Source organism: Manis pentadactyla, chromosome 13 (assembly GCF_030020395.1).
Source record: "Manis pentadactyla isolate mManPen7 chromosome 13, mManPen7.hap1, whole genome shotgun sequence".
NCBI lineage: Eukaryota > Metazoa > Chordata > Mammalia > Pholidota > Manidae > Manis > Manis pentadactyla.
The window spans coordinates 6,991,389-7,012,567 of NC_080031.1; the positions used below are offsets into that span (position 1 = coordinate 6,991,389).

General features: G+C 56.4%; 1 protein-coding gene across 5 annotated transcripts in view; it reads left to right on the forward strand.

Annotated features, from left to right (window-relative positions):
• Positions 1-3,915: 3,915 nt before the first annotated feature.
• Positions 3,916-21,179, forward strand: part of GRIK4 (glutamate ionotropic receptor kainate type subunit 4) — a 409,270-nt gene continuing 392,006 nt past the window's right edge. For 2 of the 5 annotated variants that reach the window (XM_057490546.1, XM_057490547.1), the window contains exon 1: positions 3,917-4,044. The gene's annotated coding sequence lies outside the window, so the exon portion shown is untranslated. Of the gene's footprint in view, positions 4,045-21,179 lie in introns of all 5 variants that reach the window. The other 3 variants (XM_036887633.2, XM_057490548.1, XR_008993244.1) reach the window with 2 other exon arrangements.

Below are 21,179 nucleotides of genomic sequence, written 5' to 3' on the forward strand. Positions count from 1 at the left end.
GCCTGATTCTGACCAGAGAACTGAGCTAAATGTATGTAAAATATCATCCAGAAAGGACCTGATGTCAGAATGGACTAAAACTGCTAGAAGGCGAACGTACTACCTCTATGGTATCTTGTACTTGACTGTGAACTCCAAGAGGCCAAGCCCTAGATTTGTCTTGTTTTCTGTTTTGTCTCTGGTGCCTGGCATAGCCACCAAAGATTTCTTGAAGAAGAACTAATTGCCAAGGCAGCTTATCTCCTTTGCAGAGTAGTAAATGGAAACTGAGACACGTGGTGGGAATGAATTGGGTTCTCACAGGGATGAGAGTGGGGCTGCAGACCAGGAAGCAGTTTGTACTCTGATCAAGGATGATCCAGGTTTTTGTTTTAATTTCAGCGTGAGCAGTATTTTCTATACTGGGACTAATAAAATGGAGATAAGAGATGTGGAGGGAAGGGAGCCATGTGATAATATAGTTGTCAAGTGGAGGTGGAGCTTTTTCACATTAGGAACCGTCTTTGCAGCCGGCTGAGCAATACACTGTGATGAGGCTTGTGAGCTATGTACATCTAAACCCAACTGCAAACATATTTGCTCTTTGCCAGCACTTGGCCATAATATCATTAAGGCAAAACCATCGTTTATTGCATTCTTTAAGACGTAAGAATCAAAGCAAAATCAAAGAACAGTCCTCTAATTTCAATTCTTCTAAATTGGTTCTGTGAGACATTATCCTAGGAATGAACCATTTATTCCCTAAGCAGGTGTCCAGAAGAACACAGTCATTGTCACTTAATCTGGAGTGTGACTGCTCTGGGCTGGCTGCACTGTGACACTGCAATGAGGACCTTCAAGCAGGCTCTTGCTCCCGTCAGCCTCCAGTGCCAGGATGTGAACATCAATTTCAGCTTTGGTTTGTAAAGGCTCCCAGCTTAGTAGGGAGGAATGGCTTCATATGGCCAGTGAGGTCATTTCATCCGACTGATCTGGACCAATGACAGAAGCAAATTTGATTTGCTAGAATCGTAGACCCCACTGTGCCGCACTCCATGTTGGTTCATTCATTCAACACATTTACTGAGCACCTCCTATAGCGGGCATTGTGCTGTGAATCAGATTTTTTTTTTAATCCATCTGTCATTATGAGCTTGTGATGAACCTTCAAAGGGAGCTTTGGAAAAGACAAGATAGGTATATTTAAGAGCAAGTATTCTGCTTTGTGGATTTACATGAGGCAAATACAAAGGCAGTAACTCAAAATAAATCCAGGAGAAAAAGTTCATAGTCTCTTAGTGAAAGCAGACAGGAGACAAATAAGTAACTGTAAGCTCTAATAAGTACAAGAGAAGTCTAGTACAATCACTTTTACCTCCCTGGCCACTTGGGGTCATGAAAGGGTTTTAAGCTAGGGTGTCACATAGTAACGCTTGTTTTAGGGCCACCACTCTGGCAGCCGTTTGTGGATGTGCTGGAGGGAGCCAGTCTAAGTGCAGGGGGATCTGCTGCAGTAATTTCTCAGGGACGGTGACATGAGGACATGTGTCACCAAGCAGAGTGAAGACAAGTCACCCGGTCACCACCTTGGTGGGCCCCATTTATGCATTGGGTTTGCTATGTACTTGCAGTGAGCCTGCAAGGAGACTTCAGAGAAAACATGGTAGGTAAATTTAAAATCAAGTATTCGTAGATACAACTGAAGCAAATGTAGAGAAGCAGCTAAAAACAAATCCAGGGGAACAAACTCCTTCCTTTGGGCTCCAGCCACTGAAGAACGTGTATCCACTAGACTTAACCGTGACGCCTGAACACCCTGAGTCCTGTCTGTGCAGCACAGCACAGTGGGTAGCATGACAGATGAGAGGCTCTAGGGGCAGCAGCTCCATTTCCCAAACCTGCTTTTTAATTCAAGGAAGCAGCCTTGGAGATGGTTCATCTGGGCCAGCCTCTCTCCCTCTCACATCCCCTGATGCAGAACCCAAAGAATGACTGGACTGACCTCCCTACGCCATCCTCACCCCTGGTTGAGCTTGGGAAGTTAGCCGGCCTAGAATTAAATTTCACTTGACAAGTGACACTGATATTCAGGAGTCAAGGAAGTGGGCAGTGAGCAGGGAGTACTCAGGAGAACTCAGCAGCTAGTAGCAGGGGACGTGGGTGGGTGACAACCAGGGTGGCTCCAAAGGCAGGCTTCCCTGGCGTTGTTACCCACCAGCTGACTTGTAGAGGGCTCCTTGCTTCCAGGGGCTGAGGCCTGAATTAAGGGAAATAATCATTCTTGCAGGAAGGGGAGACACAGGTCCTCATTAGGCCACTGCAGACCCATCAGCAAGCTCCCTGACTCCACCAAAAGCGCCTTCCCACCTCCCTGGCTAATAGGATGATCTCACCAGGCAAAAAGTAAAATGAAGCATTTCACTTAGATACTATTTTTCTTTCCAAACACGGTCTCAGTGATCTTGCATCCTTCCAGTAAAAAGGGTCCAGGGTACATGCTTGGCATTTCCGAGTTTGAAGGAACTTTCGAGATCATTTAGTCTGCCTCTGCCTGTGTTGCTGTTCTGCCCATTTTAAAGTGAGGCCCAGCACGCGGGAATAGAACTACAATTAGAAGTTAGTTCTGTGCAGCCTACTTGCCCCAGGTGTGGCTGGCTGATGTGATGTTCTGTGGCTAACAGGTGATGCTACACTTCCACAGGCTTCCCCTTCTGTAAAACAGGGTGTCCCTTACCAACTGCTTTGCAGAGTTGACATGATTGCTGGAAACCGCACTTGTGTAAGTGCTGTCATCTTGGCACACAGTAGGTGCTAATGTTTTCCCGAAGGAGCTCTCTTCAGGTCCAACGTGTGGAGGTGGGGGGTGGGAAGACAGGACCCTTGTGACCCACAGTCCTTGCTGCCTCCTGGGCGGCAGGGAAGTGGGAAGAGCAGGTGGCTTGCCGTCCCAGGAGAATGCAGTGTCAACGAATATTCTATAGTCCAGATCATCCTTTCCCCGCCAAGACTCAGTTGATTGTGCCTGGGAACAAACCCTTCACAGAGAACTTGCTGAGGTTGTGGGTGGGCTGACAGTTGGGTGGGAGCCCAGGCCGCTGGCTGCCCAAGACAGAGACCGTGGGGGTCGCACAACAGGAGGTCACGCATCCTTGGGCCTCCTTCTGCAGGACCCCCATTCCCTGCCTCCCTTCCCCTGTCCCAGCCTCAGCGTCCTCATCCGAAATAAGGAGACAGCCTCTAACAAAATGTCTGTATTTATAAAATAGCGCCCTGGACCTGCTAAGGCCAGCTGTTTGTCTTCAGCCTCCCGGAACGGTCTGGGCTTTTCTCTCCCCAGGAAACCTCCCGCTCTCCAGCTTTGCCACCACTGAGGCCTCAGTCTCCCTTAAAGCCACGCGCTCGGCCCCGCGCGTTCCCCGAAGCCCCGCCAGGGGGCGCCCTTAGCCGGCCGAAGCCGGCCGGCCACAACTCCTGGGGCGGGGTGGGGGTGCTGCCCCTCTGCGCAGGGCGGTGCAGGGTGCGGGCTGCGCCGGGTCCCCCCGGAGGTGGGCTCCCCACAGCGCCCGCACCCCCGCCCGCAGGCCCTCGGCCGCGGGCGCCCCTCGCACCCCTGCCCGGCGCCGCATCCCCCGCTCGGCGCCTTCCGCTCCCGCAGACCCCCGGGGCGGCGGCGGCACGTTTGCTCCAGGCCGCCGGGACCCGCCGCCACCCCGCTCCTCCTGCGCCTCTGCTCTGGGCGCGCCCGGCGAGGCACCCAGAGGGCGCCGTGGGCGTGCGGGCCGCCCGGCCGTACCGGCCCCGAAGGGGCGCCCCCCCGGCCGGCGTGCGCGGCCGCCGCAGTTCCCGCGCTGCCCGCCGGGCGGCGCCCCGCGCCTCGGCCGCGCTCCTCGCGCGCTGCCCGCTCCCCGCTTGCCCGCCGCCGGACACAGACCTCCCTCCGCTGCCGGCGGATCGCGCTGGAGCGGCCGCGGCTGCTGCGGAAGAAAGAAAAAGGCAAACAGCGGCCCGGCAGCCGGCGGAGCAGCGCCCGGCCCCGGCGGAGCGCCGGAGTGCGGAGCCGCCCAGGTAGGGCCCGCCGCGGCGTCCCCAGCCCGCACCCCAGGCGCCCCCCGCGCCCGTGCCCCCGACTTCTGACGTCTGTGCCGCCCCTTCCCTCCGGGGCCGCTGCGCTGCACCCTCTCCGGCCCCCGCCCCCGCCCCAATCCCGCCTGCGGCCGGCCTGTCCCCTGCACCCCGATCCCCGCGCCCGCCTCCCGGCCGGTCCTGGACCCCATCGCCCCGCTCTCCGGTCCCTCCGGTCCCCGTGCCCGCCTCCCTCCCCCCGCACCCCTTCCCCGGGCCGGCACCCCTCCCGCCGTGGTCCCCCCCCTTCCCCGTACAACTCCCAGCCCGGCCTCTGCCCCCGCAGGGATGATCGCCCCTTCCCCACACCTCGTCAGCCTCCGCTTCTCCGGGCGCCCGGGCTGCAGCGCCCCAGCCCAGCCCGGCCCCGAGCCCGCGGAGTCCCCCGCCCCTCCCTCGCCGCCGGCCGGCCCCGCTGCCCCAGCCCCTGCGCCGGGCTCCCGCCACCCGCGCGCTGCCCGCCCTGCACGCCGGCTCGCGCTGGGGGAGCCAGCCTCCTATCCGAAGTGGCCCTCTTTCCCTGGACGCTGAGGCTCCCACCCACCCCACCCCCGTTCACCCGAGTGGGAAGTGAGGGACAAACTCCGGAGACCCGCATTTGGGCGTGGGGGGGAGGGGGCTGGGCCGAGAGGGGGAGGGGAGCCGACTGCGATTCCCTCCGGTGAGGACCGGCAGGCGCCGGGCCGCTCAGACCGGGCCGGGGTGGAGGGCCGGCTGCCGACCGCCGGGACAGGGGCATCCGGGCGCAGGGAGCACCTGTGCCTCTTTCCCTGGCTTCCTTGAGCTGAAGAAAGTGCGGGTGGGGGGAGTTTGCGCCGGGAGGCCGCGGTGGGGGGCTGGGCCCGGCCCTCCGGCCTGCCTGCCTAGCAGGGCTGGCGCGGTGCGGCCGAGCTTCTCCCTGGACCTTTGGCTGCACACTTCCTGGCATCGCTACTTTATGCTGCCATCTTCCTCCTGGTGCTGTCGTCTGCTGATGGCACGAGGTGCCACCTCCCTGCCTCCCTCCAGTGGCTCTCCTGGGCATGTCTCCCAAGGGCTCAGGTTGTCTGAAAAGAGGAGGGGAGCTCTGGGCTTGGCTGGGCCCCTTTGCCAGGCAGTGGGCATCTGTCAAGACCAGACTGAGAGGTCCCAGGACTGGCCAAGAGCCCTGAGTCCTGCCAGGAACAAAGAGAACTACCTTCACTTCAGCTCCCTGTGGGTCACCTGGGTGACGGTGACACTTCCAGGAGCACCTGTAAACAGCTGGCATGTATCCCCTGGGACAGAGGCTGTCCGGGTTGGCAGTGGGCAACCAAGAGGGAAATCTGGGCCTGCTTTCTGCTGCTGTGATGGGGTCTAGCGGCCCGGAGAGGTTAGTTGTATTGCAGTTCCCCCCCTCCACACACACACCCAGGAAGCCCCGGGAACCCCACTGGGCGTCATCAGGCTGGTTGTATTTGCTGAAGCTGCAGCTCATGCCTCATCATTAATCAGGTTTATTATTTTCCTCACTGGCTGGATCTGTTCCTCAAGGTCGCGACCCTTTGGAGAGTTAATCTAATATGCACACATTACCGTGTCTAGGTTTGTTTAATTTTCCGTATTTTGTTCATTTCCTGTGGAGTGAGCCTTCCGTGGGGATCTGTGGCCGCGGCTTGCCCAGCAGCCGTGCCTCCCGCCTGCCTCACCAGCTCTGTCCGCAGTCCTCCTCTGGACCTGTCATCTAACACCAGGGACCAGGCTGGTTCCCAGAGCCCTTGGGAGGCCTGGTGGGAACGAGGCAGGGGTTGGTGGAGGGGCATTGGGAGGAGATTCGGGCTTTCTATGTTTCCCCATCCTCCCCCTGTACCCCCAACTTGCTGGGCATTTTGATTTGTGGCTGACATTTTCCCCAGCACCGAAAGAAAGTTCTTCCTAGACACTGGGTCTGCTTTGTGGTCTGGCTTCCAGCGCGGTTTTCCCTGAGGACGGACAGGAGCTTTTGCACGGGGGGTGGGGTGGGGGGGGGACAAGCGGAGACTCCAGGGAGAAGGTCCCAGCTGCTGGGCTCCGGGGCTCCCTGCGCGAGGGCCGCGGCGGCCCCTTGGTGGGTCTCTGAGGTGGAAGGACGAGGGGCAGGAGGACCTGTCCTGGGCGAGGGAGGAACACTGCTCAGAAAACGAGAGGAGCAGCGGGTAGGAAGGAAGCCAGTGGGTGTGTGGCTGGGGCAGGTGGGCAGTGGCGGTGAATGTGCGGGAAGAAAGCAGCTCCTTACTTCTGTATCGTACTAATCTCTCTGTGGGCGCTGAGCTCTGAATTTCCAAACGCTTTTAGAAAAATCACTCCATTTGATCTCTGCTAAGGCTCTACAAGCATTTCATCTGTATTGCCGCCACATAAGGAGGTGTTACTGACCCCCAGAAACTGGGGCTTGGAGGAGTTAAATGATGCACCCAAGGCTCTGCAGCACCCCGAGGCCGTGGGACTCCCGGCCCGGTGCTCTGGGGCCCGGTGCTTGTTGCTCTGTAGTGCCTCAGCCGTGCAGCCTCTGTCTCTCCATCCCGTCCCCTGCCTCCGTGCATCTCCATGTCCTCCACAGCTCAGCTCTCTCCCCCCTTGGGGGCTGACCAGCTGGCTCCCCACCCGCCCCGGGCCTGGGGTCTGGCTGATTCGCTCAGCCCTAAGACTGCTTGCCGGCACCCTGGGTGTTCTGCCACCCACCCACACCCCAGACCAGCGCTTCCCGCCTCTCCTCCCTGCGGAGTTCCAGGTTCTTCCAGGCACCTGGTCCGGAGTTCCCATGGGGCAGTTGGGTGCTTATGGCCCTCCACCTACTGGCCCTGGCTTTATGGCTCCAATCTGACCCCGTGCCCACCCTTTGCCCACCCTCACACCCTTTACGCCCTCACCCTTTCTTTTCCTCCTTTCTGCCCACCCACAGCCTTCAGGGTGCATCTGGAACCACTCGAGGTGCAGCCTGGGAAGCCCTCCCCCAACCAGCCCTTCTGTCCCAGCAGGGTGTGGTGACAGTTTCAGCTGCTGAGTGTCATGCAGCCCTGGCATCCTGTCCTGGTGTTATTTCCTGAATGACTTTGAGAAAATTGCTTAACCTCTCTGAGCCTCACTTGCCTCACCTGTAAAATGGGATGACCTTACCTGCCTAAAAGGGTTTTATCAGCATGAATATGAGCTGGACGGGAAGGTGGTGTGCCGGTATGAAGGGCCGCCCAGGTGCCCCAGGAGCACCCAGGGGGCCCCTCGCATGCTGCCTCTTTGTGGCGCTGGGTGGCACTCAGCTCCTGCCTGCGCTGATTATTGTCTCTGTCTCCCTTGAGGAGCAAGGCCTTTCTCTGGTGCCTTTCGCACCCCGGGCTCCTAATGCAGCAAGGAATGTGCTTCAACATTCTAGAAATTGGCCCCTGTTTGTGGTAGGAACATAGGAATAGTTGTTACTTGGTTATAACACTTGGTTCCATAAAAGAGGGTATGCCTTACATTCAAACCCAATGTGAAAAACATCTGATGCCACAGTACCAGCCACGGTAGATTGTGGGAAGGAAGGAGGGCCTTGCCTGGGCTCTCCGCCTCGCCCACGCACTGACCCCAGCGACCGCGAGAGGTAGACATGAGCATTTCCATTTGTACCGACGAGGATAGGGCATCTACGGGAGACCCTGCCGTGTATCCCACTCCAGGCCGCATCACAGACCGGAGAGCGAACCAGAGCCCCACTTCCTTCCCGCACACTTGGGCTTAAGAAAGGAGGGAGAGGCTGTTATAAAGAGATCCGTGATGGGGTCTCCTCGGTCATTTACACGCAGCCAGCAGGGCCTGGGTAGTTCGGAGCCCCTCTGGGAGGACTCCAGATTTGCGTGGACTGCATGGAGGCCACCCCGCCCCACTGGGAGGTGAGGCGTGCGCCGGGGTGCACGGGCCACCAGCGAGGTGCTGTGGTCAGTGGGGGCTGGAGCTCAGGGACGAGGAGGAAGGGGGGTTGCACAGGCTGAGTGGGACGGGGTCCTGCGGCTTGGGTGATGGGCAGGATGCATGGGACGGTGAAGAAAGGGTCCTGTCTTCGGGGAGTAAGGGTGGACCGGGGCAGAGCAGAACCAGCTCTGTGCAAGAGGAAAGCCAAAGAGGAGGTTCGGGTTGATGCATCGGCTTGGGGAGGCCTCAGGGGTCCTTGGGCAGAGGAGGGTGGTGCTGAAGAAAGGGTGACAGCAGAAGGGGGTTGCATTTGAGTGACATTTCCAAGGAATGGCAAGCGAGAGAGCAGACAGATTGGGGGTGGCAGAGGAGGGAGCGGGAAGTGTTGGAGGAACTGTGAGATTTCCAGCCCCGGATACCAGGGCGAATGGTGACACCGCTCTCAGAAATGGGGAAGCCAGAAGGGGAGCGGCTCTGATGGGTCTGTTGGCAGACACGCTGTGAGGGAGGCGCCCAGAGCGTTTGGGGACCAGGCCTGTGGCCCGTGCAGAGTTCCTGACAGCAACTGAGGGTCTTGGGCCAGCGTGCCTCAGACCCCCACGCCCAGATTCACTGCGCTTTGAAGTCGCTCATCTGTACCCGTCACCTCAGGGGACCCTGAGGGCAGCTTCCCTCTGAGCTTTGCTCACTGTTGCATCCCTAGAGCCTCACACAGAGCAGGTGCTAAATAAATATTTATCTTATTTCCAGGGCCTCAACTCGTGTTGAAGACAGGTTTGTTACAGAGATAAATGCCCAGAGCGTTTTGGTGAGGAGGGGAGAGGGAGGCTGTGTGGGCCTTCGGCTTGCGGCCAGCAGGCCAGGCCGTGCCCCAGGGCTCCCCGTCAGCTTGCACTTTCTGATTTTGGGGACTCCCTCTGTGCCCACCCCCTTGGGGCCAGACTGGTCCTCAGGCTGCTATGCGGAAGGAAGGAGGGTGGGACTAGAGGCCCATAGGCCTCGCTTTGTTGCTCGGTCCTGAGTTTGAGACTGGCCTGCTGTCCACCTTGGAGAGGACCTGGGACACCGCTGGCGGCCATGAGCATCCCCCCCGCCCCCACAGCCACCCGCACGCTCCTGGTCCCTCCTTCCCCTGCTTGTCTCAGGGAGCAGTTTTCTCAGAGGAAGCAGAGAAATCCAGGCGGCTACGGTTATCAGTCTTCTGGGTGCTGCCGGGAGTCTTGGCCGTGGGGAGGCTGGAACGGAAGCTGGTGTGCAGACCCTCAGGGTCGCTGCTGAGTGGGGAGGGGCTGTGTGCGGGCCAGTGGAGGAGAGCCAGCTTGGAAACAGGAAATCCAGCCTCCTTAGTGCTGCCTCGGTTTCCTCTCTGTAACCTCGGGCACACAATAAACGACCTCCCGGGCCTCCGGATTCACTGAGAGAATCACGTGAGGGCTCCCCGGAGAACGGAGCAGGGACGGGTGTGGCCCCCCAGGACAGGGCGTTGGCCTGGGAGAGTGGCTGTGGAGTAAACACATGTTTAGAGTTGGAGTTTAAGGGCCAGAATTAAAGAGGAGGATTTAATAGAATGAGAAATCAATAGCCCAGAGGAGGTTAAGATGTGTAAGTGAGAGACTGGCGACCAGGCACACTTAATAAAAAAGGGAAGTTTAAGAAGCCACGGAGGATGGAGGCACATCTCAGGGGGTCGGGTCCCTAGCAAGAGCCCTGACCAGGGAGACTGGGTTCAGGGAGGGAAGAGCAGCTGTCAGCTTTTGGGGGCAGCTCTCTGCTTCTCCCTGCCTTTCCAGGGGGCCTGAGTGGGGCACCCGGTTCTCCCCTGGAGGCTGTGTGGTGTTGTGGGGTTGGCACTCTTGCATCAAAGGCTCAGCTGTGGGGTGTTGGCCAAGGATCCTAGGGAGCCTGACAGTGACCCTTCCCCGACCCCAACTCCCGTAAACTGCGGCAAGCACACGGAGCATCTCCAAGTGGCTGCAGTTGTTACTGTTAGGAGGATGATAACTGTTTCATCTTCAGTCCCACCCAGCCCAGGTCAGTTCTTGGGACACTAAATAGCATCCCTAGTGAGGTTGGTAGGAGGATGGAATTGGGGCCTGGCCCTGGCCATACTGGGACACTGATTAACTGAGCGGTTGCAGGCCTCCCTGAATCCTGTGCCAGCCTGTCTCAACATGGAGGCCATTCAAATGAGAGGCCAGAAAGGGGAGCGACACGAGGCATTGATAAGACTCCTATGAGCTGAAATGTGTGAGCACTGATGGCGCTCAGGTGAGACGGGGCTCCCAGGTCATAGCTTCCCCACCCTGCCTGACCAGCCTGGGCCGCCTGCTGGCCGTGGGGGCCATCCAGGTTGACAGCAGGGGCACCTCACTGGGGTCTTGGACTCTCGGGGGCATGATAGGACACTGCTGTTGCAATCATGGTTACTGTTCTTCACAGCATCTCCCCTGCCTCAGTCAGTTCATAAGATGATGTGGATAAAATGAGAGTTCCTGTGGTCAGGATCCTCACCTGGCCCTGGTCGGATAGCTCACTGCACACCTGTGGGCAATACGTTGCTATTGACTCTATATAAAGAGCTCTGCCCAGTGCTCTGGGTGACACGGTGGCAGGGCTGCAAGGCTGCAGGAGAGCAGAGCAGAGCTGGAGGGGTGGCAGCGCTGAGGTCAGAGGCCCAGAGGATGGTTCTGTGGGCAGAGGGGCCCAGAGGCAGAGACGGGCTTGCTGCACGCAGACTCGCTCTGAGTGGACAAGATTTTAGTGATTGACCTGCCACCGTGGAAATAAAGTTGGGTATAGCCCTTTCACCCCAAGAACATTTTACTGTCATTTCTTTGGTCACCCTGAATCCATAGCGAACTTGCCTGGGGCTGAAACCCACTGGCAGGACAGATGGAGACAGAAGAGCACCCCGATGAGGCTGGTGAGGATGGGGGCTTGAGCATCTCTCTGGGGGCAGCAGAGACTTTTTCAGAAGCAGAGAAAACTAGTGTGGGCTTTGGAAGGACCAGAAGACCCCAAAGGAACCATTTTCTGGGGGGAGGTCGTGGAGCGTCTCACCAGGTCCCCCTGCCCTGGTCTCTGAGCTGCCAGTGGGTGTCACATAGTCACAGGCTTAGAATATCCCTGGTGGTCCTCCCACTAACTCCCCACCGCATGGGTCTCACAGGGCCACACACCTGTGAGGCAGGTATGGCAGGTAGGAATTATTGCCAGAGACTCTCAGAATTTTAGTAACTAGCCGAAAACCACAGTTATTTGATTGAGATGTTGCATCGGGATCCAGGACCCCTGTGCCTGCCCAGGGCTTGGTTTCTGCACCCAGAGCCTTCTGAAGACCACCCACGGCTGCACCAGCGGTAGAGGCAGGAGGCCTGGGGCACACCTGCGCTTCCCAGGATCGAGCATGTTGCACAGAATTAAGCAGCGTTTGTCCAGGCAGGATAACGCCTATTTTATTGCTGGGAAAAGTGAAAGCCAGGGAGGTTAAGTGAATCCCAGACTCTCATTCCTGGAACCCGGTCTCACTCACGCACAGTCCTAGCCGGGGCTCCCCTCTCATGCAGACCCTCCTCGGTGGCTTTCCGAGCCCCGGCTGCGGCCGCCAGTTCCTCCTCCCCTGGGCCGTCCTCAGAGAGCCAGGGTTATCGGGCATTTACAATGTTCAAGATGCTTTATATGTATTGACTTGATCTTCCAACCACCCTAGAAAGTGGGGGCTGTGGTCTCATTTTGCAAACGAGTAAACCGAGGCCCAGAGGGGTCATGTAGGGCGCCCAAGACACACTTGCAGGTGGTAGAGGCAGGACAGAAACTGGGCAGGCTTGCCCTTGCTCGTGCCCATGCGTGAGGCCGGCTATCCCTCGCCACGCCGCTGTGAACAAGGGAGCGTGTGAGAGTCCCTGCACACTGCATGGCTTATAGACGGTGCTCAGTGATTTTCTTCAAAAAAATACCCGGAGGTTTTACCTTATACTGAGCCAAATCGACTTCCGTGGCTCCTGGCTCTGCACCCCTCCTTGGGACCCCGCAGCACTCCCTTTTTCCTATTCCTGCCCACAGGCTCTGAGGGTATCTCGTGAGCCAGAAGCAAAGCCAGGATTCATCTGCTCCTGCCTGGATTTCTGTCCATGACTCTTTTCTCCAAACAGAGCCCCTTGGCCAGAATGATGGCCTGGGGGGGCTCCCATAAATGTCCAAGGCTAGGATTGCCTCCTGGGCAGGTAGTTGCCTGATCCTTGGCCACAGGGCTCTGCTGAGGGTTGAGTTGGCACACACCCCTTCATAGCACACAATTACCAAGTGCCTCTCGTGTGCCGGGCATGTGGGCTCACCCCAGCGCTGGGCCCTTACAAAATGTGCACACAGATACCTTCTGAGTCGGTCAGATGCTGGATTGAGCCTTGGGGTCCCATGGGGAGAGGGCTGAGGACTGAGGTGACCGCCTGCTCCTTTGAGCTCCTTGGGGGCTAGATGATGCTGGAGACACCCCACCACAGGGCCAGAAAGTTCAGATGACCCAAATCTGTGGGCACAGAGTGGGCCACTAGCTGGAGAATACTCACGGGCTTATTTGAGCTAAAATAGCACCATCCCATTCTCCTTTGAAAGTAAGAGCTTTCCCGAGTCCAAAGTAAATAGGCTGGAACATTAGGCTGGCCAGGTAGGGTGCAAATTGGAAATAAACAAGGCAGGTGCACCCTGAGTAGTGGAGAGTCAGCTAAGAAAGTGCAATTTCTGTCAGCAGGAGGCCAGGCAGGTGGTCAGTAGGCTGTCTGTCTTCCCCTCAGCACCTCTTTGGGGGGGTGGTTGGCATCAGGGGTACTCAGAGCTTGACCCTGGGCCTCAGGAGGTGGGGTGGAGCTGACTTCTGTCCTACGTTCCTGGACTGGTGAGGTTCTGCTCTTGCTGTGTCTCAGGTGTCCGTCCTTTGGTGGCATTGCGGGCCCTCCGGGCAACCCTGAGCTGTAAAGTACTAGCTCTGTCTGCCCCCGGAGAGGGCAGCTACCCCGACAGCCTGGGTAGCATGCACAAGGCCCGGAAGCTGAGCCGTCACATTGCCCCTCCCTCTGTGTGCGTGGCTTCTCAGGGTGGCCTGCACCTCTCCGAGATGAGCAGATGTCTCCACGAGCCTCCAGCCCCCAGTGGGGGAGGAACATAGGTGGCTCACCTGGGCGAGGGGTGAGTGGGTTGCGGTCAGGCAGGTCAGGCCACACTTGGACACCTCAGGGAGGCCAGCAGAGGTCATCATCTGTGTCCCCCACAAGCCACCAGCTCCCCTGGCATGGGGCCGTGTCTCTCAGCATTGCAGACCCAACAGCTAGGTCAGGAACAGTGGATGGTAGGTGCTCGTAAATACTTGTTGAATAAATGGCCACTTCTGTGAGCCCCTGGCCTGCAGAGGCCCTGGGTGGTGGTCCTGAAGCTGGGGACGAGCTCAGCTCTGGATAGCTTGGCTGGGCTGCCTCAGCCCGTGGTGTGTGGGATCGAAGAGTCAGTTGTGTGGATCCCCACACATTTCCCCAGTGGGGTGTGGGATTAGCTTACCCCGTAGTGGAGCTGAACCTGTACAGAGAGCAACCCTGGATCTGCCTGCACCTTGGCCCTATGCACTTCACCCCCTCCTTGAACCCAGCTGAGCCTGGCATTGAGCTGGAGAGGGACAGGACAAGGGCGCGTCTTGTGAGAGCAGAGGAGGCACATGTGCGTCAGGAGCTCAGACTTCTAGATCAGGGTGGGGGCACTGCCCTGCGTCAGGGGGACACCCTGAGGGCAGACTCCCAGTGTGAGTGCGAGCACCCCCAACAATGAATCTACTCTGGGCAGAGCTAGTTCTCTGGGAGGGCTGTGCACAGGGAGGGCGTGGGGAGCAGCGGGGCAGAGGATCTAGGCAAAGGCTGCCTTTGTGTGGGGTTATGAAGAGAGAAGCAGGGCGCAGGAGGTGAGCTGAGGCCGTTTGACCTCTCACCCCGGATCCTGGGGCATGATCAGGTGCTGCATGTGGGCGCAGGGTCCCGGTGACTCTGGCCTCCGGGTGCTGGCTCGGTTTCCCCCTGTGCCTGTTTCTGCTGATTGGCAGGGTGCCTGCAGTGCTGGGTTGGGGGAGCCTGGGGCCAAGCGTGGGTTCCCTGAGGCAGATCTGGGTTAACTCAGAAGGTCTGCCTTGGGCACAGGGTACAATGAATTGAAGTCAGATTTAGTCCTGTCGTCTCGTTTTACAAATGAGGAGACTGAGACTCAGGGCAAGTGACTTGCCAAAGCTCACATGACTTGCAGAGTCAGGATTTGAACCCAGGTCCTGGGCTTCTGGTTCATACTGTCCCATGCCTCTGATGACACTGACTCTCATGGAACCTGTTATCAAACCAGGAGAGCAAGTGGCCTGCTTCACTGAATCCCCACCCATTCAGGGGTGCCACCCAGCTCCCCAGCTTCTTGCCTGCCCACCCATCCTGAGGAGGGTGTGGAATGAGCCCCCAGAAGCAGGCCCTGCCCTCTGGGTGTTGTGACCCCAGGAGGAGAAGAGATGGGCAGAGAGCTCACACTTACCCACAGAAGGCTTGCGTTAAGACCTAGTGTCCAGACTGGAGTGGGCGGAGCAGGACAGGTTGATGGCTTTCCTCTGAGCAACCCAAGGAGGCTTCTTGGAGGAGGGGGCTTCCTGGCAGTACGTGGGGAGGTGTGACGTGTGGGAAGTAGCCTGGTGTGGTGGAAAGGTGATAGGAGAGGGGCTTGGCCAGCCTGGGCTTGTTACAGTTCCTGCCTCTACTTACGGAGCAGCCTTGGTTGGACAAGTCAGCTGCCATATCTGAAGCCCCTGTTTGCTCAGCATTCAATGGGGACGATAAAAAACCTAATCTCATAGGGCTGGGGAAGAGCAAACCAGATAACCTCTGTGAAAGGGTTTCTTAAGTCTTACAGTGCTTTCAGTACATACCGTATGGCTTTGTTTATATGAGATTCAGGAACAGGCGAGTGATCCATGGTAATAGAAGCCAGTAGTTCACCTCGGAAGGGGGCTGCAGGTCTCTGGAGTCCTGAAAATGCTCTTTTTCTTGACCTGACAGCTGATTATATGGGAAATTCATTGAGCTTTACACTTTCGTGCAATTGTCTGTATGCAGATTATACTTCAATTGGAAAAGTTTTTTTTTTTAAAGTGCTTGTAATGCTTATAATGGTCAGATTATAATGGCAAGAGTCCTGTCATGTGACAGAACATCTAAGAGGCGACCTGGAATGACGTTAATAGAAATTGTAGCTGATATTTGTTGCACGTTCTAGGCAGTGTGCTAATCACTTCACATGCACTTTCTCATTTAATCCTTACAACAACCCCCATTTTACAAGCACGGAAACTGAAGCTCAGAGAGGCTACGTAAGTTGCCCAAAGTCACACAGTCAGCCTGTGGCAGCGGTGGGCTCTCCCTCCAGAGCTGGCACTCCGAGGGGTGTATGAAGGCCGTGAGCATTGCCCTGGCCCCTTAGGTAACTGGGGGATGGCTCTGGGTGTGTGTTATCTTTGCAGCTCTGACTGTGCCAGGGTCCTGCTGGGTACGCATCTTGTGGGGAATGTGCGATCAGCCTTGGTTTCCAGGCTGGTCCTGATCTGGAGATGCCTCCTGAATGGGAGTACGCAGGAAGCAGGGGCCACAGGGAATGCATTTGTCTGGAGGGCAGCACAATGCGCTGTGCTTGGTGAGGTGGGGGTGGTCTCTGAGGCGGGGGTCTCCGAGGGAGGGTCGTGGTGGGGAGGAGACTGTGTGAGGTTCCAGGGCAAATGACATTGTGCCCAATTAAAGCCCTCCAGGGCAGATCCCTGCCTGAAGGAGGGGGAGAATGGCCCTGTTCCTCCAGCAGTCTAGGGAGGAGGGAGCCGCTCTGCATGATGCAAATTCCCTCCCGGGCTCCCAGAGCCCGTGCTGGGGGAGTTGCATCTTCAAAGAAATCTCACTGCTATCTTCCAGGGCTGGGCTGGAGGCTGGGGGAAGATGGGAAGTCAAGGTTTTGTTGCCTTGATGATGTGGCCAAGTGAGTCAGCCTAAGTCAGACTAACCCACCCTGACGTGTGGCCTTGTCTAATGGGGGAGAGGCAGCATTGTGCTCATGTTTATATTGCAGCTGGCAGAGCGGGGAAAGCCTTATTGTTGTCCAAGGTTTCCAGTCAATGGGGAAGAAGAGAGCCTGGTGGCATCACTGAGGGTCCTGGAGAGCAGGGCACTTTACCAGCACGAGGTGGCTCACCTCCTCTGTGAGGCTTGCTCTGATTAACCCCTTCAGCTCTTGACGGTTACACACCAGCCCTCAGCAAGATGTATACACTGAGTAGAGTAAGCACATTAGCAAGCGCTGGTCACTTATGATGGTTTCTGTCTTAAGTTAATCTCCATTACGTAGGTCCTTTCGCTGCTGTGTAATTGGAGGTCAGCTGAGGGCAGAGACTATGAAGACCCTTCCTCTGAATCTCCCACAGGGATTCCAATCCATTTAGTAGGTGCCCTTTTGCTGGTTGACTCTAGTTCCCCTGTGTAGCTTTGGCTGTGTGCCTCAGGACCTTTGCACATGCTGCTTACCCTGCTTGGAATCCCTTCTTCCACTTCCCCTCTTCCTCTTGCTTCATTCCTGCTTCTCCATTCGTCTTCCAGGAATTCCTCTTTCCTGCTGCTTCTTCCAGCCTGAATGAGGACCCTCTTGTCCCACGGCCTCTGGGCACTCATTCCCTTCCGAGCACTCCCCAACTGCACTGTAACTGCCTGTTCGCTGCTCAGTTTTTCCTGCTGGGCACTGAGCTCTGGGCAGCTGGGATTGGATTGGGTTGTCATGTCCAATTCTGGCCCACAGACTCTAACACAGAGCCTGGCACATGGGAGGATCTTGCTGAATGTTTGTTAAAAGAAGCGAGGCCGCGGAACACCAGAGAGGAGCAAGGTTTTGGAGCCGCTTCTTTGGGAGCCCATTTGACCTTGGCTGAGACTCCCTCTAGCTGAGTTCAAACCTTAAAACAGCTGTTAGCGGGAGGAGTCTAGAGCCCAGCCTGGGCTGGCACCAGTGACTGCATGTTTGGTGCATGAGTTCCTGACAGCTGCACACAGATGCAGCATAATAGTGCCCCACAAATGTGCCTGGATATGTAAATGTGCAAGTACCCTCCCTGCAAGGAGTGGACAACCAGGAAAGGTGCTGCCCACCGTTCATCCTTCCATGGAACCAGGTGAAGGTGATTTCAGGTATCCTAGGCCCCTGGTAGAGAGAAGCCTCCTTCCCTCACCCCCCTCCCGCCACCCCCACTATGTGCAGATTTGCTTTAGGTGCTTTTACATCCCAGTTTCTTATTTAATCCTCCCAGCAACCTTGGGAAGTGGGTGTTATTGACCCATTTTATAGATGAGGAAACAGAGGTTCAGAGTGGTGTTGTTGACATGCCTGCCCTGTGTCACATGGTTGGTAAGCAGTAGAGCTGGGATCTGGTTCTTTTTCTAGCATTACAGCCCCTCCGTAGCTGCCCTTCCTTCCAGGCAGCTCAATGCCCTGCTTAGGAATCAGGGAGCCCCAAGTATGGGTCCTCAGGGCACCGCTCTGTCCTTGCTTGGTTCCCAGGAGTCTGTGACCTTGGAAGGCCAACCACAAACTGCAGGTTTGGGGGATGTCTGGCTTTGACAAATAGCCCTGTGGTTCCAGGACATGCAGGGCTAATTCAAGTGCAAACAGTGTATTCGTATTTATTACTCATGCTCTGCTGCTAATAAAATGTGAGTTTTTAAAATAATGGTGAGCAAACGAATTGGTCGATGGTGTGTGTGAGGAGGATTCAGGGAAGGGTATTTCATGGATACAAGTGACAGGAGGTTTAAGCTATTGCAGGTTCCTTACTGGGCTGGGGGATGGGAGGCCCAGTTACTGGGGGTAGCTCTGCACTCAGAAGTCATTCATTTGCATGTTAACATTTGTCAGAAAGCACATTTGCCAACGGTGGGAGCATCTCCAGGCTGAGGAGGTGGCTGTTGGCTGGGTGAATACCTCCCAAAACTATCTCAGTCCCCTGCGCTTAAAATCTGTGACTTGGAAAGCCGCTGCTGCTGCAAGCTGCATGGCCTGTGACCCAGCACTGTGACTCCGGCCCTGACGCCTGAGTTCTCGGGCTGCACTCTGCCTAGCAGGGCAGAAACCTAGGAAGGGTCTAAGAAAAACCAAGGGACGTACTGTGGGCTCTGTGACGCCTGGGAATGTGGGAAGTGAGACAGACGACCCTGGGCTGTTGAGGGGACTCAGAGCTGAGCGGCACTGTGGGTGCAGAGCGCTCGGATTGCCAGACCTCTCTATCCTGTAGGAGACACCGCCCCATCCCTGTAGTTCAGTGGTCTTGCTCATGTCTCAGGCTGGAAAAAATGTAATTTAAGGAAGATAAGACCTGCTACTCGTGACTTTGAGCAAGTCCCTTAACCTCTCTGAGACTTACGTTCCTTATCTATAAAATAGGGATGATGAGACCCACCCGGCTGCTTCCCAGGATCAGAAGGGAGAACGGCTGCATAAGCAGCAGGGATATGACAGCCCTTCAGACGCGTGGAGACGGGGCTCCTGCTTAAAGCTGGAGTTTTGGAGGGCTGAGAAAATGTGAAGGGATTTGGGGTTTGTGTGTAGGCAGTACCTGCAGCATCTTTCAGAATCCATCCATCAGAAATGATGGAGCGCTTCCCTCCCTGCCTCCGTCCGTTCGCCCTCCCTGCCCCCCACGGGCACCTGCTCTGTGGCACTGCCCACATTAGCGCTGAGACACCAGGAGTCACCAGTGATGTGGACCCGGTGCTCTGTATGCATGCTGTCCGATCTCACACAGCCTTGAGGTCAGGGGGCAGCAGGATGAGCCCATTTTAGTGAAGCAGGAGACCGAGGCCTGGAGGGCTAAGAGGTCTGCCCACGGCTACAGGGAGAGCTGAGCTCTCCTTGGCTCCTTCGGCACCCCGCTGTCTCAGGTTCTGGTCCAAGGATGTGACCCCAAGGGGTGGCTCAGTGGCCCTGGGGAATAGGTGCCATCCCTTTCTCTCCTCTCTCCTCACAAACGGAGCCCTTCCTCCTGCCCCATTTCTGGACATTCTGAGCGTGCAGAAGGACCTGAGCATACCTGGTAGGTATTTTGCCTTCAGGACACCACAGACTCCAGGGCGCAGGGCGCCCAGGGCCTGAGCCAGGCTCGGCGGCCACGTGGACCCAGGGCTGCTGCTGAAGGGTGGGTGCCTGATGTTGATTCTGGCTTCCTGGGTCCTCGCTGCCCCCTCCCCCCAGTTCAGCAGTGACCCGGCCAGGCCGCTCTGCCCACCCTCTCGCTAGCCCCAGGCCAAGCTCTCTGCACCCCTGTAGGCCCACCCTGCACCCCAGCGTCTTGGACCTGGCTGACCCTGGGCACGGTGACCATGCAGCCCAGCAGGTCAGCAGGGAAGGTCCGAACAGCTGGGAGACATTGAATCAAGGTCTTCCCAGAGGGAGAAGGGGGCTTGTTTAGACATTTTGTATGGATTAGTAATACTGCATCTGTTAATTGAATGTCCATTGATTGCCTGTCAGCGGTTTGAGTTAATCTGTCCTTCCTTCTGAGTCTCAGGTGACTGCTTAAATAGTTTGCTTGACCTGCCCTCGTTTTTCTTTCTCTGATGTGGGTGCCCTCGCTGTACCCCCCAACTTGGTTTCATTTCTCTGGCTCATAATGAGCATCTCTTGTTTTCTGCACCAGCCTCGGCCTCTGGGTAGCCACCTGCCCCACCCAAGTGGGTTCCTACGGCTCATCCCCCAACCAGGATTCGCCAAAGAATCTGGAGACCCAGGACTAAGACAGAAGTCTGCTGCATTTCTTTTGGGGGTTTAAATGCATGTTCCTTGGAAAGGGGAGCGGCCTGGAGACTCAGTGGATCAGCCCCGGGTCTGCTGCTTCATCCATCCCTCCATTCGGTGCATAGTTTGGGGGCACACGCTCTGTGCCAGGACCTGCGTGCAGCACTCTGGGGATGAATTCCAGAGGTCGGCGTTTTGTAGTGAAGGTGGAGATGTGATCAGATGATGCAGCGTAGCATGCTGGGCCACGGTGCAGGCCAAGGTGGAGGGCCATGGGATGCAGGGGGGACATCGAAAGGCTTCCTGGAGGAGGAACAATCCCTGCAGTACAACTTGACCTTCATTTCAGAGGATGAGTAGGAATCAGCCTGGCAAAGAAAAGCGCTGGGCAACTTAGGCTGAGGAAGCAGTGTGTGGTGGCAGGGCCGGAGGGGGACTTGGAGGTGGCTGAGAATACGGCTAGGGGCTTGTTCGTAGTTACATTATAACCGTAGTTGCATTATCGACTTGCATAATATATGGAGGATTCACTGAGCATCAGTTCGCGTCTCAGGGCTTTCCTTGCATCACATAGTTTCACCCTCACGATGACCTCAGTACAGTACAGGCACTCTCTGGGTCTCCTTAAACCCCTGAGGTGGCGGAGCCCAGGTCTCACGTCCCTGGTGGCGGGACGCGGGCGTCTGGTTCACGGTGCTGACTTCTGCAGCACCTGGCTGCCTCACGGCTGCTGTCTGGATCAAAGATGTTACGCTAGGACTGGGTCAGCGACCTCAGGGTGTCCCTGGAGAGCCAGATTATGGAGGGTCTTATGTGTGCACAACAAAAAGTTTTAACTTTATTGTGGAAGCGTCGAAGAGCCACTGAGGAATTTTAAAAAGAGGAATAGCTCCATCAGATTTGTTTTTAGAAATAATGACTCTAGCTGCAGTATGCAGGGCGGATGGGACTTGATCCAGACCGGAGGCACAGCAAACAGTTACTGAGCCAGTAACTGGGTGGAGGGTGGTGGGTGAAAGGCAGGCGCTTAAATTACTCTTTTTTTATTTTAACCAAAGGTTACAAAAATTTATTTTTGTTAAGTACATGGATAAAGTCTCATAAAATAAAGTCTCATCAGAAGCCAAATTATTACCTCTTAGATCTTTATTTATCATGTAAAGGTCTCATGCTCACATTCCCTAAAATGAGAAGGGGATCCCTTCTAGCTACAACACGCTGATCCTGCTAACTGACAAGGAGCCTCGGACACAGCATGGGTCTTACACTGAAGACTATACATGAATAGACCGTTGACTCCCTAGCTTTATTTAATAGTGTGTTTTCTAAAACACAAAAAAAGATGCGCATTCAAACTAAACATAATT